Here is a 21,920-nt window from a genome sequence, read left to right on the forward strand (position 1 = left end):
GACCACGGGAGAACCTTGAGTCCCATCTCCTGGGCCTCCTTTGTGAGAATCCAGTGCCTTCTGAGGTGACCTGTGCCAGGAGATGCCTCCCCCTCCAGGGAGCTCCCTTCAGAGGACTGTGACTCAGTGCACCTTGCTGTGAGCTTGTGGAGTTCCGGTCGCGGTCTTTGCAGAACCAGACTTGAGATGGGCTTAGCGACGGAAATGACAGGACCGATTCCAGGGCAGGGCTGGGGTGAGGGAACAGTGGAAATTGAATGTGACCTCAAACACCTATGTGGGTGCTGGGGCTGTTACTAAAATGGGAACCCGGGAGTTACCTGCAAGGGGTTGAATTCCATAGTAAATGGTGGACATGAGGCAATTTAAGATGCCATTTGTCATCCGAGTTATGAATTCAAACAGGCACTCCGGTCTATGAGACTGGGGCTCAGGTGAAGGAGCCATACTAGAGTTACTCGTTGGGAGTCGTCATTCTTAGCTGGTGTTCACAGCCTTGCATGTGGATGAGCTCATCTCGAGATGTACAGTCTGAGGCTGAGGGAGGGCAGGGCTGTGCCTGGGCTGGAGGAAAGCCCAGACCATGCTGCTTTGGTGTGTCAGTCAACAGCGTTTGGGATTTTCAGAGCAATGCCATTTATCCTCAAAGGGCCGGGGAGGGGGGCGGTGCCGCCCAGGAAGAAATCAGAAGGGAGGGTCGTGACCACATGTGCATCTCAGGAAGATGCGGAAGCCGCAAGATCTGGGCGGGACACCTCCTCAGAAGCTGGAATTGCAGCGGGGAGTGGGGAGAAGGTAGTCACACTCATCTGTGAGGGAGGGAGGGAGGCGTGGGGAGCCCCCACCCCAGCGGACTCGCTTTCTGCTTTCCACGTACAAAACGCAATCATACAGAGGATCTGAGGTGAGAGAGGATGGGGGTTGGGAGGGGACCTAACCTGGAGAATGGTGGCTGGACAGTTCTCGAATATTCTCCCTGCCAAGTAGACTTAAAAAAAAAAAAGAAACTCTTAAGAACACGGATAGTGACTAGGGAGGAGGCAGTCCTTTTTCTGGCCTCCTAAGGGTAAGGCATGTATCCGGGGATACACAAAAGAATCGGGCATTCTGTCCCGGGGACTTGACCCTTACCGGGGTAACAGTGCAAGTTTAAATGGGGAGAAGGGCAGCAGAGGGAAACTAGCCAGGCCCCGTGTCAGGTACCAGTCGGCCGCCCTACTTGCGTGTTGCATTCACACCCATGCCTCCCAGGTGGGCGGTGGCAGCCCCCTTTTGCAGATTGGGAAGCCTTCTCAGAGGGGTTAAGGTATTGGTCCATTTAGCGGCCAGTAAATGCTGTAGCAGGATTCAAGCAGGGCCTTGTCAGACTTCAAGGGCATGTTTTCTCTACTAATTCCGGTACCTCCCTGTTGTACGTGGAATGGTGAAGTGGGTCAGTTTTGGAGCCTTTCAGAAAAAGTGTGATTTAAGTGCCTCAGGACTGTTTCACAAAGCTCAGTGATCTTCGATGGTTCGGAAGCACCGCAGTGCTTTACGCCCCACAGAGGTAAGGTCTTACTCCTTTGACGATGACGTGGTTGCAAATGACGTACAGGTGCAAAACCAGACTTAGCAGCTTCTGAAGAGAAACTCTCCAGTTCTCCCTTGATCGGCTTTCTTCCGCGGGATGTAACTGTGCTGCAGCGTAGGCCTGAGATTTCTCTATGGAGTGAGGATTTGGTATCCAATGTTAGCATAAAATGATCAGATGGAGAAAATCGACGTTGACAATTTATTTTTGGGTTTCATTAGACAAGATGCACTATCAGTTAATGGCCCAAATAGCATATGAAATTGAGTACAGAACTTTGCATTTCTTACTTTCTACTTAGAGCTGTCTTCAAAGATAAAGTTGTCTGCTTTGGAACATCAGCTCCACCACCAGGGCGCCTGTCAGTGTGTTGGTGTGATTGCATTTATACAGTGCATGTAATCTGGGCTTCCTTGGTCTCAGATACTCCAGTGCAGAATCAAGGGCTGTAGTCATCACTTAGTCATGCAAATACTTCTAAAACTATATGATGCCAAAAAAAAAAAAAAAAAAGGAGACAGAGAGAAATTACCTTTATCAAAGTTCCTTTGGATTCTAACTGTAAACTTTTGTTGAGCAGCTCTGGTTTCCTTTGGATATGAGTGCATACATTTCTTTGCATGTAACTTGGTTTTTGGACTAGAACACCAAGCTCTGGCTTTCCACAAGCCACAAAAATAGTAGCCAAATTGCACACGTATGAAATATTTTATTCTTTTTTCTGAGAAAGTCTCCTTGAATTTGGGACTTGGGCTGTGATTTTTGCTTTTTGATTCTCCCACCCCTCTTATCATCCCTCACTCCTTCTTCCCACGTGGCCTTCAAGAGTTCGTGTTCTCCAAGGAGCAGGTGGACAAACACCCAGTTGGTCATTATGCAGTGCTGCTGTAGAGGGAGCCCAGCCAAGAGCTAAAGGACATTATCAGAGAGGACTTCCTAGAGGAAATGGACTCTACATTCAGTTGTGAGGACAGAGTAAGAATCAGCCAGGAGAAGGGGTCAAGAGGGTGGCTCAGGTGGCAGGAGCAGCCCGGGCAGAGGCCTGGAGGCTTGTGGGTGGGGACTCGGGGAGAGTGCCCTGTGCGGTCCAGGGTGGAGGGTGCCCCTGCTGGGGAGGACACTGGAGAAGGCCTGGGGTGGAGGGCTTTGGGGGAGCTTGCTTTTTACTAGAATTGACAGAGGAGGCGGTGAAGTTTGTCAGAAGGAAGTGACCCTCAGGAGAGGTACTCCTGGTTTTGCTTCTGATGTTCTACAGAAGAAGGTGTCGGGACGGGTGAGAGCAAGTCTGTCTGTCCGTTTGAGACCCACCCCTTCATTCATTTATTTATAACATGCTCACTTCTAAGTGTCTAGGGGAGAGGGGTGAACCGACAGTAGTAAGCAAAATGTACTTGCTTCTTGCGAGCTTAGCAGTGTCAGAAGTTGATTTAGCTTGGAATGTTCTAGGAACACAGCAGGGAAACCTAAACCAAAGTGCGGGGATTGGAGGCAGGGAAGGTTTCCTTGAGAAACAGAATCAGAATGAGCCCGGAGGCAGGTGGGAAGTAGCTAGGCATCAGGTCAGGGGCCCCCTGAGGTCACTGGGGACCTGGGTACTGCGGTGAGGCTGGGCGATGAGAGGCAGGGGCGGGGGTGGGGCTAGAACTGTACCAGCGAACCTCCGAAGTGTTTCAGTGGAGGAGTGATGTAATCAAATTTGTGCTTTGGGAAAGCTGCCCCTGCTCTCTCTCGCTCTCTCGCTCTCTCACTCTGGCTCTTGCTCTCTTTCGTGTGTGTGTGTGTGTGTGTGTGTGTGTGTGTGTGTGTGTGTGTGTAGCGGGGAGAAGGGGGTGGGTGCCACTGAGTGGGAGGGTCATTAGAAGACCACTCGCAGGCTGGGAGGCGACCAGTGGGAGAGGGGCGTCAGGGCTGCGTGGGGACAACAGGGACAGGGTGGATGTAGTATATCCTTATGGGGAGGGCTTGTTAGCGGGGCCGCCCTCGTGGCGCCTTGTGGCTGGAAGAAAGCAGATGGTGGCAGCCAGCCTGACTTTCCTCTTCTGTCCTTCCTTGCCTTGTGTGATGGTCTTAGCTCAGCCAATATTTGGAAGAGAAGAGCTAAATTCCAGGGTAGCCCAGGACTTTGTTGAGCTCGTTCAAGTGAGATCTGATAGGATTTAAGTTTGTGTTGAGATCTGCATGTTCATTTAGCTAGAAATTCACCGTCTTTTGCATTTCCATAAAGGTATTTATTCTTGATAAAGATTGCTTTCTTGGTGAAAGGAAATTGAATATAGCTGCTGTTTTTCTCAAAAATATCTTATCTTTAAAGAAATTTAATATTCAAAAGAATAGGAATATTCTGAAATGATAAAGTAAGGCTTCGGTGTAGTTTCTTTGGTTTCAGAGTTGACACGGAATTAGAGCCTTTGCATTACTTAATAGCACATCCTTGTCAGTATTTAAAGAGCTGTTAGTGAGCGCCCCAGGCCCCAGCTCTCAAAGCATCATTAAAGCTTGCTCTGAAATTGTGAATTTGTAAAGATCTTGTTTGCAGAATCCAAACAGTTGGTTTATAATATGCAGCATAGCTCTTTTTATAAAATAATAGGTTAAAAGTTAAGAAAGTAGAAGATAGATATTAAAGCTGAAACATAAACATTCTTGTGCTAATGTTGCGATTGGAAATTTTGAAAAGAAAAATCCTTCTGTAATATCATCTACATGAAATACTTATATGTCTATCACATTTGAAAAATAACTACGCAGTGTTTTTCAGAAGTCAGGGCCATTCCAGCTCAGATACTGGCAGTGATGGTTGCTGGTTTTCAATTGTAGAGTCTAAATTTGCCTTCTTTGCTTTTTTTTTTTTTTTTTTTTTGTAGTGAGAGGGTTGAGTAGTGCTTTGCCAGCATGCTTTCGGGGCAATTTTGGGGCAGACGTCGTGCGCCAGCAGTGAGACATTTCTGTGCATTTTACTTTCTGGACATCACCAGGGCACATGCGGAAACACGAGGGGGTTTGTGCCTGCAGGCCGGGATGCTTCAGGACTCCCTGGTCCATCACCATTTGTTCTGGAGCTGCTCCGGTCAGTGAATGACTTTCTGTGGCTTGGAGGTAAGGTGGTCTGATGCAGATGATCAGATGTGTAGTTAAAGTGCTGTTACTTGAAATAAGAGAAAACCTTGAAACACAGCTCTAAAAATACAGGATGAGGGAGGAGAATTGTCTGAGCTGCTTGCAGTGGGGAGTCTTCTCAGGTGACTCCCTCACCGTGATTCCTGCCAATATCCGCCCCAGCCCTGCACGGTAGTCCTGCCGAAGCAAGCATGCCCTTTGCTCAGAAACGCGCTGAATTTCCTTGTGTCTCTGTGTGTTGGCTTTTTTAAAGCACATCTTGCCCTTTGCTTCGAATGAAATTCTTGTTAGGAACCTCTTACACTCATTCTTCCAGACCTTGTCCATATGTAGCTGCTGAGTGGATGAACAGAATACAATATCTCCATGTAGTGGAATATTATTCAGACATAAGAATGAATAAAAAGAAAAAAAGGGGGGGAGATGAAAAAGGCCACCTGCTCTGGGAAGTCCACCCTGACGGCTCAACCCGCCCTTTTCCCTTTGAAACCCCACCCCTTATACTCCTCTCTATTTGATAGTACTTACCACCTTCTAATAAACTATAACCTTTAAAAAAAATAAGATGCTAATACCACTTTGAAATGGACGACCGTTAATAACAGCATGTTAAGTAAAAGGAGCCAGACACAAAAGGCCACATATTGTTGATTTCAGTGATCTGAAATGTCCAGAATAGGCACATGCAGAGGCAGAGGGCAGATGATGCTAGCGAGGGGCTGGCTGGACAGGGGGATGGGGAGTGACTGCTAATGGACAGGGGATTTCTTTTGGGGTGGAGTGTTCTGGAAATAGATGATGGTAAGGGCTGCACAACCGTGAATATACAGAAAGCTGCTGAATCGTACCCCTTTAAGTGGGTGAGTTTTATTATATGTGAATTATATCTCAATTATAAAACACTGGAAAAAAAAAACTCAGTCAAAGGACAGCCTCTCCTGGGCCTGCCCCGCAGTGGGGTCTGTCAGTCTCCCTCTGTGCTTGAGATGCTTGTGACATGGTTTTCTCCTGCAGGGACTGTCTCCTGGAGGTGGGAGCGGGAGGCAAGGTCCATGTGTCTCCATCATCTAGCATGTTGTAGATGTTCCCTAAATGCTTGTTAATAAATGCTCTGGGAGTAAGGACTAAAATGGGGCTCTTTCCTGGAAGAAGCTGTCAGCTCAGAGGGCCTGCCAGCCACTTAGGATAAGTACGGGTCAGAGTGAAGTAACAAAATTCTCTGATAGAATTTTAACAACCAGCTGTAGTACACACTAAGTAGAAGAGATTCTTGAATGGACTTACATTTCCTAATATGGCTTCTTAAAGAGTAGAGAGAAATAAAAGTGGGAAAGAAGAAATCAATGCAAAAGAAAAGAGAAAACATGTAAAAATAATTAAGCTGAATGAGAAAAGGAAATGATGGGAGCTTGAGTACGTTGTATTGAAGGAGAAGTCTGTAAATCCTCGTGACTGATGGCTGGAGGGTAGCTGTGAGATTGGGCACTTCTCCAGGATGAGAACCCACCCGGGACCCTGACCCACATGGTGGTGACGGGCTGTCAGCTTCCTGCAGAGAACGGGGTCCTGGGTTCTTGGCCTCTCACCTTCAGTCCATTGGAAAGGTACAGTGGAGCTTCCCGGGGGCTCCACGACGTGCGACACCACAGCAGACGGAGGGCAGAAGAGCTTGTGGGGACCCGGCTCACTTGTGTTGAGCCAGACGGTAAGGAAATTTGTAGAACTGTAAAACGATGCCACTCTTCTGGAGTTTTGTTTTGGAAAATAGTTATCCTTCATAAAAATTTAACATTTAATGGGCTTATTATTTTAATAGGAATGAATACATAAAGTTTTAAATCCTTCTCTATTTTTCTTCATTTTTTTAATGGAGGTACTGGGGATTGAACCCAGGACCTCTTGCATGCTAAGCATGTGCTCTATCCCTGAGCCATATCCCTCTCCCCTAGTTTTACTCTTGAATATGGTAAGTATCTGTAGGTGTAACCTGCACACACACACACGAAAGCACTCTTTGAGATCCTCAGTGATTTTTCAGAGTGTCAGGGAGATCTAAGACCAAAAAGTTGGAGGCCCGCAGAGCTAAAGAATACAGATGAAGACTGTAGCCCAGCTTGTCAGGCGTGTGGCTGCGTAAGGTTCTCAGGGTGGAACTGCCAGTGAGAGGAGAGCAAACGGTTGTAGCTACTAACTGTGGCCGCCTTTGAGAAGGAGGCAGGCCAGTTAGATATTTATTCCAGGTGGGGCAGATGAATTTAGGGTGAAGGAGGTGGAAAGGTATTCTGGTCCTGCTTCAGGTGGTATTATTTTAAAACACTTTCATTTCGGGGGTCCTTCCTGCTCAATCCATCTCTCTGCAGTGGCAGCATCTGGCCCAGAGCCTGCCACAGAGCGCACATTAGATTCTTGGTTAAATGAAGGACTGGATGGCCTGTTTCACGTGTGGGCTCAGTCCCTCAGTGGAACCCTGAGCATCGTGAGATTCTTCCGTGTTGCCAGCCTTGACACGGGCGTGCAGAGCAGAAAAGGTGGCATGTTCCTGTTTGTAACAAAACCAGAGATCTGTGGGTTTGATCTTTGGGGGAAAAATTGGCATTTCCACGTAATCAGACTGTCCAAATCATTCTTAGTCACTGCAGTCTGAGATGAGGATGGGCCGTAATTTTGTTCATTGTACTTTGTCTTTAACGCCCAGCTGAGCCTGAGGGGCTGTGTTCGGCCTCTGTCATCTGTCACTATCCTGCTGAGACTGGTTGCCAAGCTGGGGCTCAGAGGTTCCAGGGCAGCTCACTTCCTGCCGAGGCAGCCAACAGACACCGCCCAGGTAAGCTCTGCCCGTGCCTCTGTCCTGGGCTCGTTGGCAGTCCTTCAGCAAGCAGGAGTAATTTGTTATTGTTCCCTCTGAGTTAAGCTTGACTAATGTTTAAATAAAGTATAAAATCCGTTGCGTCAGGAATCCTACACATGAGACATTTTCTTCTGATTTTACTGAATATGCATCGATCTTATTGAGTCTTATTGAATGATAATAATGGATTACAGTCATTGGTTGATTTCTGGAACAGATACATAACATTTCATGGTAGATCGACCTTGAACTTCTGGGTTCTTTTCATCCTGTGTATTTGCTGATGTTAATCCCAGATGTCAGTTTTAACAGCTGATTCAGGGCCTGGGAGCTGCTGCTTTTTTTCCTGGTTGACTGAATTTCTCTTACTGAGTGAAGTTAGATTTGGTTATGTTCATTAGCAGCTGCAGACAGCAAAGAATTTTTTTTCAGGAGATGACCTGCAAATGATCGCTGAATGACTTTGACCCTTTGGGCCCCTAATGAATGAAATTGCCTTAAAAGGTTCAGGACATAGCTGTCATATCGCACAGGTTGCAAAGGTAATAACAGAATGCGGAGATCCAGGTGGGACACAGAGCTGCCAGGTGATTTTTGATCCATGAGTTTTTATTTATTTTTTTTATGGATTATTCCCTCCAAGGAGAAAGCCTCTGGTAGTAGATGTGTATTAGATGAGGAAATGCCTTAAATTTCCTTCTCCCTGATTTATTCCATCCCCCACCACCACCAAGTGGTGCAGAGAACAGAAGCCGCGCGGCCTGAACCTGGGTGCACTCTTTGTACCCAATGAATCTGATGGTTCTTGAAGATAGGTTCATCATTCTTCCTCAGGCCGTTCTAGTGGTTTCAGTGGGGTCTCAGCTACTGGAGAGGGAAGAGGCAGCCTGAGATGTGATAGAGGAGATCAGGTCTAGATGTCTCTGTTCCCCCTTTCCTGGGCTTGATTCTGACCTGAGGTCCCTCCCGTCAGTGTTCCCCCCACTGTGTTTATCCCTTGCCGTCGTCTCTGCTGTCTGTGGGAGGATGTTCCAGCTTTCTAAGCCCCCGGTCCTCTGCTCCCTCTCTCTGGGAGTGCCTGTTGCTGTGGGTGGCTTTGTTTTGTTGTCACCCTGCAATGTGAAGAGTCCTCATGTGCTGAGGCCGTTCTACTCATGTGAGCAGTGAGGCTCAGAGATTTTGCAGAGTCATGTTTCTTTTTCCCCCTTGCTGAGTGTACGTGAAAAAGGTTTAAGTCTAGAGAAAGGGCTCTGTCTGCAGAAATGTCTTTATTTAGCTTTGCATGGTGTAAAAACTTGAGAGCTTTTTAATCATTGAAGACAGTCTGTGGGGGAAACAGTCAGTGAAGCCCAGGTGAGACCTGGAAGAGCCGCACTTCCCTCACTGCCACGGGTGGTGACTTCACCCCCCTTCAGGCAGTAAAGGGCCCAGACCTGTGAACGGAGGTGACATCATGAATACATATGTGTATCCGCTGCTTCACCTTGGGTGTTAATTTCAAGCTGAGGCAGTTTGTGGCGGCAGCCTCATCCTACATCAGGAATTTATGAGGAAGACCAGACAGACTTGATTAGTGCAGTATGAAGTTTTCATGAAATTAATGTCATTCTAGTAAGATAGGGACTAGTTAAAGTGTCTTAAGCAGACAACCTTGAAGATTATTTACATAGAATGTGTATTTTTACAACTCAGAATTCGTATTGCCATGTAACCATCCACTAGAACTTTTAAATTTGAAGGAATCTGACCAGAACCATTAATTTAGAAAAATCAACATTAAATATTTTCAGGGAATAACCTTATCTCTTTTGTGATTGAAGAAAATTTTGATTTTTTTTCTGTACTCTTAATAGGTTTTAAATATCAAAACATTGATTTGACATGTCACTTTTTAAATAGAGAGAATAAAGTTCAAGCTGTTTTAATATGTAATTAAATATTTTTGTATTTCAGCAAACTGGTGTGATTTCCTGACTCTTTGTGAAGTATTTTGCAAGACACTTAGATTACCTACTGTTGGAAAAATGCAGAAGTGACTTTTATGAATATAGGACTAGTACAGATCTGTTGGTTTTTGATATAGTGCAAGACATGAGGACTAGGAGAACTTTGCTGCTGATTGCCAGAAGGACAGATGCCGGGTCTCAGTCTCCCCTCCTGTAAAATGAAGAGGCTTAACTGGATTCTTTCCACTACTAAGATGAGTTTCCATGAGCCTATGTCTTTTGTTTATATTCAGGAGTATTACAATTTCAGATTAAATGCTGAATACCACTCCCTTCCCCGAAGCAGAATTCAGTGTGTGCTAGATAAGCATTTAGTTATCTGATTCTTCTTTCTTTTTTTAAAATTTTATTTTACTGAGTTATAGTCATTTACAATGTTGTGTCAATTTCCAGTGTAGAGCACAATTTTTCAGTTATACATGAACATGCATATATTCATTGTCACATTCTCTTTCACTGTGAGCTACCACAAGATCTTGTATATATTTCCCTGTGCGATACAGTATGTTCTTGTTTATCTATCCTATATATACCTGTCAGTATCTACAAATTTCAAACTCCCCGTCTATCCCTTCCCACCCCCTCCTCCCTGGCAACCAGAAGTTTGCATTCTTTGTTTATGAGTCTGTTTCTGTTTTGTATTTACATTCATTTGTCCTTTTCTTTTCTTTTTAGATTCCACATATGAGTGATCTCATATGGTATTTTTCTGTCTCTTTCTGGATTACTTCGCTTAGAATGACATTCTCCAGGAACATCCATATTGCTGCAAATGGCATTATGTTGTCATATTTATGGCTGAATAGTATTCCATTGTATAAATATACCACATCTTCTTTATCCACTCATATGTTGATGGGCATTTAGGCTGTTTCCCTGTCTGGGCTATTGTAAATAGTGCTGCTATGAACATTGGGGTGCAAGTGTCTTTTTGAAGTAGGGTTCCTTCCGGATATATGCCCAGGAGTGGGATTCCTGGGTCATATGGTAAGTCGATTCCTAGTCTTTTGAGGAATCTCAATACTGTTTTCCACACTGGCCGCACAAGTCTGCATTCCCACCAGCAGTGTAGGAGGATTCCCTTTTCTCCACAGCCTCTCCAACATTTGTCATTTGTGGACTTTTGAATGATGGCCATTCTGGCTGGTGTGAGGTGATACCTCATTGTAGTTTTGATTTGCATTTCTCTGATAATTAGTGAAATTGAGCATTTTTTCATGTGTCTATTGATCATTTGTATTTCTTCCTTGGAGAATTGGTTGTTTATGTCTTCTGCTGAGTTTTGGATTTTTTTTTTTTTTATATTAAGCCATATGAGCTGCTTATATATTCTGGAGATCAAGCCTTTGTCGGTTTCATCATTGCAAAAATTTCTCCCATTCCGTAGGTTTTCATTTTGTTTTGCTTATGCTTTCCTTTGCTGTGCAGAAGCTTGTACGTTTAATTAGGTCCCATTTGTTTATTCTTGCTTTTATTTCTATTGCTTGGGTAGACTGCCCTAGGAGAACATTTTTGAGATGTATGTCAGACAATGCATTGCCTAGGTTTTCTTCTAGGAGGTTTATTGTATCTTGTCTTATGTTTAAGTCTTTGATCCATTTTGAGATTATTTTTGTGTATGGTGTAAGGGAGTGTTCTAGCTTCATTGCTTTACATGCTGTTGTCCAGTATTCCCAACACCATTTGCTGAAGAGGCTGTCTTTGTTCCATTGTACGTTCTTGCCTCCGTTGTCGAAGATTAGTTAATAAAAAGTGTGTGGGTTCATTTCTGGGCTCTCTATTCTGTTCCATTGGTCCATATGTCTGTTTTTGTACCAATACTATGCTGTTTTGATTACTGTAGCTCTATAGTATTGTCTGAAGCCTGGGAGGGTTTTTCCTCCAGCTTCTTTCTTTTTCTTCAGTGATGCTTTGTCAATTCTAGGTCTTTTGTGGTTCCATATAAATTTTATTATGATTTGCTGTAGTTCTGTGAAATATGTCCTGGGTAATTTGATAGGGGTTACATTAAATCTGTAGATTGCCTTGGGCAGTGTGACCATTTTAACAATATTGATTCTTCCAATCCAGGAACATGGGATATCTTTTGTTTTTATTTATTTTAGGCTCTATTGGGCTTAACATTCCTTGATTGTTTTTCCCCAAACCTATAGCAGGCAGGTAGCCTTGATGTGCCATCATTGCTTGGCTTATTTGACTAGATTGGGAGAGGAATGTAAATTTTAGCTTTCCATTGTTTTAATAAGTCTTTCCCCCATAGATTTATCAGCAAGTCAGCAATATAAAGTTGTATCTTAGCTGTCTGACCATCAGGGCCTCGACAATCAAGGATCAGACTGCTACATTTTAATCCCTGGGTTCTCCCTAGACCCACAACATCAATATTTGCTGGCTGCGTTGGCCATCGACTCGGCAGTGAGTAGAATTAATGATAGAAATGTCCGCTCCAGAATCAAAAAGCCTCTGAAAGATTTTTCTTGTATTTTCACATTACAGACAGGATGTGAATCCAGAATCTTTTTGGTTAAAAACACCCCCACCTTTCCTGTCCTTCCAAACCCTTCGTTTCCTCGCACATTGTTGCTGACACCTGCAGGGTAGTAGTGGCAGCAGCGGCAGCTGAGCAGTTTTATTTCCTTTTTCTGCTTTTCATGGCTTTGTAGATGACATCATGACCTTAATTTCTCCTGTATAGTCACTATCTGTCACCCCAGTATGAACCCGGACACCTTGAGAAGTTAAACTCGATCTTCCTAATAACAGGCCCACTGTCCCAGGAGGAAGAGGTCCATACATTTCTGTTTCTATTAATGATGGTTCCTCTCCTGGCATAAGAATAAGTGAATTTAAACAGGGGATATCGATGGAGGCACTCCCTGCTGTTGCTGGGGATAATTCCATGACATTGTGCTGTAATCTTTGTTCGCGCTGGCATGTACAGGGAACGCTCCCTTTTGTCACGGGGCTGGGAGCAAGCCCCTTTTGAAGCTTTCCTGAAGCATTGTCCCATCCTTATGCAACACAGACCTACATTGATTTGCCCAGTGATTTCCTTTTTCACATCTTGGACAGACTCCAGGAGATTTTTCCTTTTTATTTCTCATAAGATTTTCTGGTGCAGCCTTTTGTTTTGTATTTCTTCATTCCTTTTTTGTATGACCAATTTTTCCACAATTAAAACATTTGCCTTGAAAAGTTTTTCCTAATTTCAATCCTGCCATGGCTTGCAACATCATATTGGCCTTAAAACTTTCTGTTCCCACTCTCTGGCACAATTTTATATATTCAGTCAATGGAGCCTTCCCTTTAAAGGGACCGATAGCCTTTTTGCAGTCCTCCTTAGCATTTTCATAAGCAAGAAGTTGAAGAATTGTGTTCGCAGACTCCAGGCTTGTCTGAGTGGGAGATGGGAGCAAGATGACCAGAGCAGAGTATACTGGGCAGGTCCCATACACCTGCCTCTGTCACTGCCATACCCCCAGGCCCCTGACCTCACCACGCAAGCCTCCTGGGAGCAAGCTAACCAGGAGAATTGCATCCCTTGAACCTGAGGGAAGCAGATGCTGCCCCCAAGGCAGGCCTCAGGGGAGATGGAAACCAATCCAGTAGCTCACACCCCACTTCTTATGCACATACTGAGAGTCCCTGCTGTGATAATGATGACAGTGGGGGTTGGAGGTGCCCAAGACCATACTGGGCACAATACTCAGTAATTACTTCATTTACTTTAACCCTCACAAGCCCTTTATGAAGTTGGTGCCTTTACTGTTTCCCTATTTGACAGACAAGGAAGCTGAGGTTGGAAGAGGAGTGACTTTTCTAATACTAATTACCGATGATGGAGGTGGGGCCCAGGTCATCCATCTCCAAAGCACAAAGATCTTAACACACAGAGGATCTAGGAAAATGGGCATAGAATCTGATGGGAGACCCTTTTCCACTTGGTTATTTCTTCATCTGGTTTACCAAGGTGTTTTCACGTTCTTACTCGAAATGTTGAGACTATATTGACCTCTTTGCAAATTACCAACTGGATAGAAGAAGGTCAGACACCAGATGGTCCCGAGGTCCCTCTGACTCAGTGACATTGTGAACTGCTATAAATAACAGCCAGATACCCTTCAATCTTTCACTTCAAAAGGATAAGCCTGCACGTTATGTTCAGTCATTGACTCCTGAAAGTATAGGCTGTCTTCTCCCAGCTGACCTCCCCTTTGGTGGATATGTACAAAAATGATGTACATCCAAAACCAGGAGCTTGGGCTCCAATAATGACATACCTTATATGAATAGTATTTACATATTTTACATGCATTTCAGTAAACTGGTGAGTTTCCTAAACTCCAGGTGGTAGAAATGAAAACTTGCAACATAATGAAAAACTTTGGCACTGAAAAGTTGACTCACACTCCCCGTCCTACATAAAATTCTGTGCTGCTCAGGAGACGATGAGGAAAACTGATGATGCAATAAGTGTAGTTCCTTCCCTGAAATCACTTGTGAATTCATCGATGAGATCACATATATAGAAGAAAGCAAAAAGCCAGCGTTAATACGTGAGTGCTGTGATAAGATCTGTAGGGATTGTCTCAGGCTGAGCTCCCCAGGAAGCAGATCCTCAGACAAAAATGTGTGTGCGAGCCTGTTTCGGGTATGTTCTTAGGAAGCTCCTGGGGGGAGGCAAAGTGAAAAGTGCTATTTCAATTGAAAACAAAAAAAATTCACTATCCTCCACTTAAACCATGTGGGCTGGCAGAAAAAGCCACCTTTCATATGATTTCATTCATAGGGAATATCCAGGAGAGGTAAAAACAGGCAGAGAGGAAGAGGACTTGGGGTTGTCAGGGACTGGGGAGGAAGGAAGCGGAGTGTGTGCTTTTGATCCAGGGTTTTACTTTGAGGAAAGAAATAGTGAGAAACTAGATAGTAGTGATGGTCGCACAGCATTGTGAATGCACCTAATCCTCCTGAATTGCACAATTCAAAAGGGAAAAGTCTATATTTTATTGCAAGAAACTAAAAACATAAAAATAAAGGATATCATAGAAGATGTGAAAGAAACAAAGGAAACTAAAGAAAAACCAAACGAAAACAACTCCAGGGGAAGGGAAGTCAACTTTGGGTGGGGGAGGGGATTGACCGTGGGAATTTGGAGAAGAAGGTGTGGCTGGGGGCAGAGGGGGCTCAGCCCTAGGGGGTGGTGATGCCTGAACTGGTTCTCCGTTGCCCAGCATTCCAGGTTTAGGTTCTGGAGGAGCAGTAGGAGCTGCAAGCCGGAGCTTGGGGTCTCCTGGTGGGCCAAGATCGTCCTTTGTTTGGTCTCTGGCATCTTCCCCTACCCCGCCTGCTCTGGATCTGTAACTGTTAGACTTGGAGAGAGCTTTGAGTCTTGTGGAAATGCTGAAGCTGTGACAGAAAAACAATTTACCCACGTGCCTCCCTTTCCATGTGCCTTTTCAAGAACAGAAATCTTCCTAGAGCTTTTCAGACACGTCTCACCCAGGAAGTGCCCACAGGATGTGTTCTGTGACTGAATTCTTCCAGACAGGTGGTCTGAGGCCAGTGTTTGCTCTGGTCCCAACAGCAGCCTCTGGGGATGCCTCCCTGTGTGGCCCAGCCCTCGGCCCTCCCTCACCTACACACATGCACCCAGCCCTGCCCTTCTCACTTTCAGGCTAGGCCTCTGTGGGCTCCTGGTCCTCCACCTGACCCATAGGGAGGAGGGCACGGTGCTCCAGGTCGGAGCCGGGTGTGCTGAGCTGCCCGTCAGCCCCGGGCAGGACCCTGGTGAGAGGCCTGGGTGATGTCTGGGCAGGAGGCCTGCCCTGTTCACCTATGGGCCGTGGTAGTGGGGACACCTCCATGTCCAGATCCACCCGGAGCCTGTGCTGGCCCTCAGAAGTGTGGCGCACCAGCCCCTCACTCGGGGATGTGGAATGGGTGTCCTTGTCCACCAGCTCCTGTGGTGTCTGGCTCTGCAATGACTAGTGACCAGCAGCCACCCTGGCCCAGAGGTCTCAGAGCCCTGCCCGGCCAGGACCACCCCTGCTTCTGCCCACTCGACCCTCTGCTGCCACATCAGACTGGGACCTTGGTCAGCTCAGACAGTCACCCGGGAGGGAAGAGACACACCCAGAGGGCATGGGCTCCACCTCGGGCATCAGGGCCCTGCCCTGGCTCTCCACATCCCAGCCAGCCATCTTGGACCCGGGTTGTGGACGTGACCGGCCTCACAGGCCTCTGACTCTTCCTCAGCCTGCTCTTGCTTGAGGCAGGACCCTCCCACCCCAACATGACGGCCCCATCTGCACCAGCCAGGAAAGGGCTGTGGGGCTACCCAGGTGGGATCTGAGTGGTCGCACGGCCTCGGTAAGCCTGCCCTGGGGCTCCCTGTGTTACCTTTGGGTCCCTCTGGCCAAAAGGCCAGAGGCGCCTGGGGTGAAGATTCACCCAGTGTCAGCACCGATGATACAGTCCCTTGTTGCAAGCATTCCACAGGCCGCGCCTCGGGTGTTGAGATGCAGCAGAACATCTCTGAGTTGCGCTGAGTTGACCAACCAAGTGAGCTGAGTAGGGGGCTCCTCTACAAAGTCGGTGTCTTGGAACTTGGAACTAGGTTCCAAGTTCTGTTGAGCTCTATTGTGAGGTCACTTCCTGGGGTCCCCTTCCCCAAGCTTCCTCCTGACACAAAGCTCCCCAAGGGCATTTCTGGGCTGCCGATGGCTCACTTCCCACCCCATGCCATGTCCACACACAGTGACACCAACTCAGCTCAGCCCTTAGCCCTGGGGAGACCTGGATGCAGCCAGGACACCAGCTCTGGACACACCTCTGAGGACACAGCTGGGTTCAGACCCGGCTCCCCCGTCACCAGTGCTGTCACCCTGGACAAGCCACGTGCCTTTCAGTGTCTCCCCAGTCCCCCATCAGTGCAGAGGGCATCATTCAGGCCCCTGATTCCTAGGTAAGCCATAAGACTGTAGACACATAAATGTCCACTGCATATGTCACCCCCATGGGCTGGGATCACAGGGAGCTTGTGCACAGACCTAGCAAATGAAGGACACCACACAGGGCTGGCAGAGCACAGAGCACACCCTACACAGGCTGGGGTCTGCCCTGAGGAATGGGGAAAGTCACCCTTCTTGCCGCCTGCTTCCCAGCTCCCTGTCCCCACGTTGAAATTAAATACAATTCTGAAATTGTCCACTCTGGCATACAACCTCCTAAGTCATTCTTTCATGTTCAGATTCAGGCTCAGTGTCTCATCTGGGCCTCTAGGGTGAGCTGCCCCACAGTGTCTCCCTGCTTGTTTGCCTTCTGGTCACACGTCCTTGTGTGATCCCCACACCCTCCCCTGCAGGGTGGATGGACATTGGGACCAGGTTCTGACATGTAGACTGACTTGTGAAAACGTGCATGACTTCCACACATTCCCAGCTCCAGTGTTCATTCTTTCTCTGTCTCTCAGTGCTTCTCTGTCTGTTTTGTCTCTCTGTTTCTCTCTCTCCCTCTGCCTCTCTGTGTTTCATCCTGTCTGTCTCTTTCCTGTATGTATGTGTGCATATGTTTACGTGTATATGTGTGTATTCATGTGTGTGTATTTTTAGGACCCAGGGCAGATCACTTCTGAAAATGCCTTGATGACATATTATGTGGTATTCATGTTACTGAAGAAAAAAAAAATCTTTGAAAGTTGTGCAAACACTTTGGTGGGATCAGCTCTAAGGATCAGTACCGCTGGGGAAGGGATGCACCTGTGGCCCTTTGATGCGTCCTGCACACTGTTCCCCCGGAGAGGAGCGTCTGTTCGCTCTTCCCTCCAGGGGACCTGCTGGGGCCTCTGCCTCCTCACGTTGTCACCAGGCTAAAGACCTGCCAGTGCGATGGTGACCAGTGCTGCCTCCACAGTGTGTCCGTCTGCCTGTGTCCTCACCTGAGAGGTTGAGCATCTCGAGCACACTGGCCACCTGCACTCCCTCTCATTGGAACTGCCTGTGTGAGTTCTCTTTCTTTTTAGAACACTGGGTTTCATGAGGTTTTTGGCCCACAGGGATATGAAATCTTTCTCTGACCTTGGGTCATGAGGAAAGCTTTTTCCACGTTGTGGTTTGGCTTTCCAGCTGTCTTTCTTGGCCTTTGTTTGTTTTTTGGTTTTGTTTGATTTGTTTCACCACAGGAAGAGCTGAAGCATCTCCCTTTTGGCTCTGGTTTCATAATTAGAACAGCAGTGCCTACCCCCAGATAATGCACAGAGTTATTAAAAGGGCTTTATTTTGTACATATCATCTTTAATTCATCTGAATTTTTCCTTTCAAAATACAAACATGCTAATTCATGTAAACACACACAAAAAAATCACCAGTCCCCTCTTAAGTTATGTGGGCACACACAAAAAGTCACCTTTTATATGATTTCATTAACAGGGAACCTCTAGGATAGGTAAAGACACAGAAAGAGAAAGGGGATTGGGGTTTTTCATGGGCTGGGGGAGGGAGGATGTGGGCTGTGCTTTGAATACAAGTTTTTACTTTGAGGAAGGAAATAGTCTGAAACCAAACAGTGGTGTTGGTCTCACAGCATTATGAGTGCACTTAATGCTCCTTAATTGCAGAATTTTAAATGGGAAAAGGCTAAACTTTATTCTTGTAAACTTAAAACATATAACTAGATGTTACTCTAATAGAAAAGAACAAACCTGACTCCATATTAGATCTGTTCTTTTGTCTTTAACCCTGTACCCTGTCTTCTAGGCTCAGTCTTGCTGGCTCTGCACCTTTTGTAAAACAATGTTGCCTTTAGCCTCTCTGGTAAATGAAAGAGATTGTTCTCAAGGCTCTGACCTTTAAGCATATTAACACTTTTGCACTGATATAAAGACAATAAGTTGCCAAATAGAAAATAACTTGTTTTGTTAGATGTTTTGCAGGGGCAGCATGACCTGACCCACGTGGACAGCTATAGACCAAGAAAATGGTAGACTACGTCCTGGAGAACCATCTTCCCCATGTCAGACTTCAGGTTCCTTTTCTATTGAAAAGGGGAGGGGCTGTGGTTCATTGCTGCAAACTTCTTGGCGTAGGATTTCTTTGTTCTTGGAATCCTTTGCAGCGGTCCACGTGGGTCGGATCATGGTATCCCTGTAAAACCTCGAAGAAAGCAAAGGTTATGTTCTATCCTGCAACTTGTTATCTTTATAGGAGGGCAAAAGTGTTAATATCCTTAAAGGTCAGAGCCTTGAGAATAGGCTTCATGCATATTTCAGGCTAAAGGCAACATTGTTTTACAAAAGGTGCAGAGCAAGCAAGAATAAGCCTAGATAACAGAAGGCAGGTTTAAAGGAAAAGGAACAGATCTAATATGGATTCAGATCTGTTCTTTTCTATTACAGTGCCTTTTGTTGAGAGGTAAGAGGATGTTTACAGGTGGGTCCTCCTCTGCCCCAGGCTGGGGTTCAGGCAGGAGTCCTTCCAGGTTCACCATGAATGTGGACTTGATCTCCTGCAGAGAAAGTAACAATTATTGGTGATTAAAATTGCAGTGAAAGTCCCTTCAATTGCCTGTAAACCATACCATGGCAAGGGACATCTCATAGGCCAGTCAACGGTCAGTCTCCCCTGATGCAAGGGACCAGCAACATGGCGGGTTCCATGGTGGCCTGGCCATCGAAGCTGCCTGCTTTGTTCTCCAGCCTTGGCTTCCTAACATGAACACTTTAAAAGCTCCCATCCCTCTTCCCTTTGGCCCAGTGTGAATGAACAAGGTCCCTGCACCCACATGGGCTGAGCCCACGCCATGCACACAGCCCTGTGCACACAGCCAACTGCCTGCTCTCCATCTCTGGGCTTAGCTGCAACCTCCAAACTCCCCAATCCCTGCAGGTCCGCATTCCCAGTGCTTCTGCCCTAGGGGTCTGGATCACCATCAGGACCATCAACCACCCCAGGTCCACAGGCCAGTTGCGGGCAGCCAGAGATCACCCTGACACTCAGACTCAGATGAGGCACAGCGCGCAGGGTTCAGGACACCAGGGCGGGAATTGCATCTGCCTCCAGCTCGGCCCGCCTCGCCCTGTAGCTTCAGAGACTAGCTATGCAGGTGCACGCTAGGCCGGAACCCTCGCTGGTGGCAGTCACCATGGGGACTGGAGTCCGGACTACCAAACCCCAACCACGGAGTGAGTGGTGAGAGAGTCATCTCCAGGTAGGGATGCACTAGGAGTGAGGGGGAACTCGTGGTGAAAGGGGTACAGGCTGAGAGGTGATGGGCCGCTCAGAAGAAACTGACCCAGTTGAGGGGTGAGGGGAACCACTTCGGGATGTTGGAGGTCCTGTGGTGAGGCATGAGGGGTGAAGTTGGGGTGTAGGGGCCATAAGTTAGGACCTAGCAGGATGGAGTATGTGGCAGGGACCTCAGTGTGAGGAGAAGGAGCCCCATCTTCGGGGTCTGGTGGGAGACTGGGCCTGTCCAGGATGGGAGGATAGTATCGGGAAGGGAGAGGCTAGCAAGGGGAGTGGGGCTGGGGCTGTGGCCCGGCCCAGGGCGGTCGTGGTTTTGAGTGCCAGGACCCCATTGGTGGCAGGTATGGGGGCACTGGGGATGGAGATCTGGGGAATGGCGGGCAGCGGTGTGGCGGGCAGGAGGGTAGGCCCGCAGGAGAGTGGGCCTGCAGAAGGGTGGTGTCCCAGCCCACTGCCCCACCGCAGGGCCCACCCAGGTCCTCCTGGCCCCAGGCACCGCTTCCGGTACAGCAGGAGCCCCAGCCGAAAGTCCTCGGTGCCGGCGGGACGGGGAGGGGCGTGCATGCGCAGACGCACAGACGCGAGGACAACAGAACCGCGCAGAGGTGTGTGGCAGCCAGGTGGGAGCCGGGTGTTTCTGGAGCAGCTCCCTGAAAATGATCACGGCCTGGAGTCTGGGCCGACGCTTACAGTCTCCTCCGCTGCCGCAGCCTGGGAGGTGAAGGGGCGGTGGATGGGGCACGGAGCCGGCGAGTGCGGTCTGAGCTGCGCAGCTGTGGAGGTGCATGGGTAGGGGTGCTTAGTTGAGTCCCGGGCCACGAGGCCCATTAGGACCCTGAGGAGGGTCTGAGGCCACCGCCTGGTTCGTGGTGCTGTCACCTCTCCTTAGTAATCCCTGAACCCCGCGTCTTCCCTGACTCTTATTCCCGGGTTTGGGAAAGCGGGTGTGGACCCGGAACATCTCTAACAGGCCCTCAGACCATGGCCTGCTCCCTGGAGGCTGGTGCGGTGCAGTCAGTGGGCGGCAGCTGAGAGGAGGGGTGCCTGTCCTCAGGGGAGCAGGTGGACTTGCTCCCATCTCCTCCAGGGCCTGTTCTCGGGGCAGGCCTCTGCTGCCCCGGGTTCGGAGACACATATTCATGCCAGCCCGCTCCTGGGAGGAGGGTGCAGTGCTGTGTAGGGCAGCGTCAACAGCGGGCAAGGACTTGTGGAGGACCGGGCTCTAGCCCAGGGTAACTCACTCTCCTTTCTTCTCTTGCTTCCTCAGGTGGTGGCAGTAGCGGCTTTTCCAGTATAGGTTATTACCAGATATTGAATGTAAGTTTCTGTGCTATAGAGAGAAACATTTTTTTAAAATCTATTTTCATATATAGTGGCTAACATTTGTAAGTCTCAAACTCCTAAATTTATCCCTTCCCACCCCCTTTCCCTGGTAACCATGAGATTGTTAACTATGTGTACGAGTCTGTTTCTGTATTGTAGATGAATTCATAGTGACCTTGTTTCTTTCTTCTTTTTCTTTAAGATTCCACATGATATCATGTGGAGTGATATCATGTGGTATTTTTCTTTCCCCTTTTGGTTTGCTTCACTTAGAATGATATTCTCTGGGTCCATCCACCTTGCCTGCAAATAGCATTATTTCATCCTTTTTAATGGCAGAGTAGTATTCCAATGCATAATATACCACAAATTCTTTATCCTGTCATCTGTTGCTACATTATAGGATGCTTCTATGTCTTGCCTGTTGTATATAGTGGTGCTGTGAATATTAGGGTACAGGTCCCTTTTCGATTGGAGTTCCCTCCTGGATATATACCCAGAAGTGGGATTGCTGATTCATAGGGTAAGTCTATTTTTAGTTTTTTGAGGCATTTCCATACTGTTTTCCATAATGGCTATACCAACTGCATTTCCCAGTGACAGTGTAGGAGGCTTCCTTTTTCTCCACAACCTCTCCAGCATTTCTCATCATGATGGCCATTCTGACTGTGTGGGTTATACCTCATTGTAGTGTTGGTTTGCATTTCTCTGATAATGAGAAGTATTGAGCATTTTTTCATGTGCCCATTGGCCTATGTCTTCATTGGAGAATGCTTGTTATATCTGTCTGCCATTTTTTGATTGGGTTGCTTGTT

The 21,920-nt window shown here is 47.2% G+C and overlaps 1 long non-coding RNA gene across 4 annotated transcripts; it reads left to right on the top strand.

Annotated features, from left to right (window-relative positions):
• Positions 1-3: 3 nt before the first annotated feature.
• Positions 4-21,102, top strand: LOC116659777. Of its 4 annotated transcripts, XR_004315121.1 has the most exons (5): positions 4-2,545; positions 4,435-6,392; positions 6,561-6,653; positions 7,383-7,511; positions 9,489-9,961. It is a non-coding gene; the product is annotated as an uncharacterized LOC116659777 (long non-coding RNA). The 4 variants fall into 4 exon arrangements; XR_004315120.1 differs by lacking the exon at positions 9,489-9,961 and adding an exon at positions 21,050-21,102 and having other exon boundaries at positions 7-6,392; XR_004315118.1 differs by having other exon boundaries at positions 7-6,392.
• Positions 21,103-21,920: the final 818 nt, after the last annotated feature.

This window comes from Camelus ferus, chromosome 25 (assembly GCF_009834535.1).
Source record: "Camelus ferus isolate YT-003-E chromosome 25, BCGSAC_Cfer_1.0, whole genome shotgun sequence".
NCBI lineage: Eukaryota > Metazoa > Chordata > Mammalia > Artiodactyla > Camelidae > Camelus > Camelus ferus.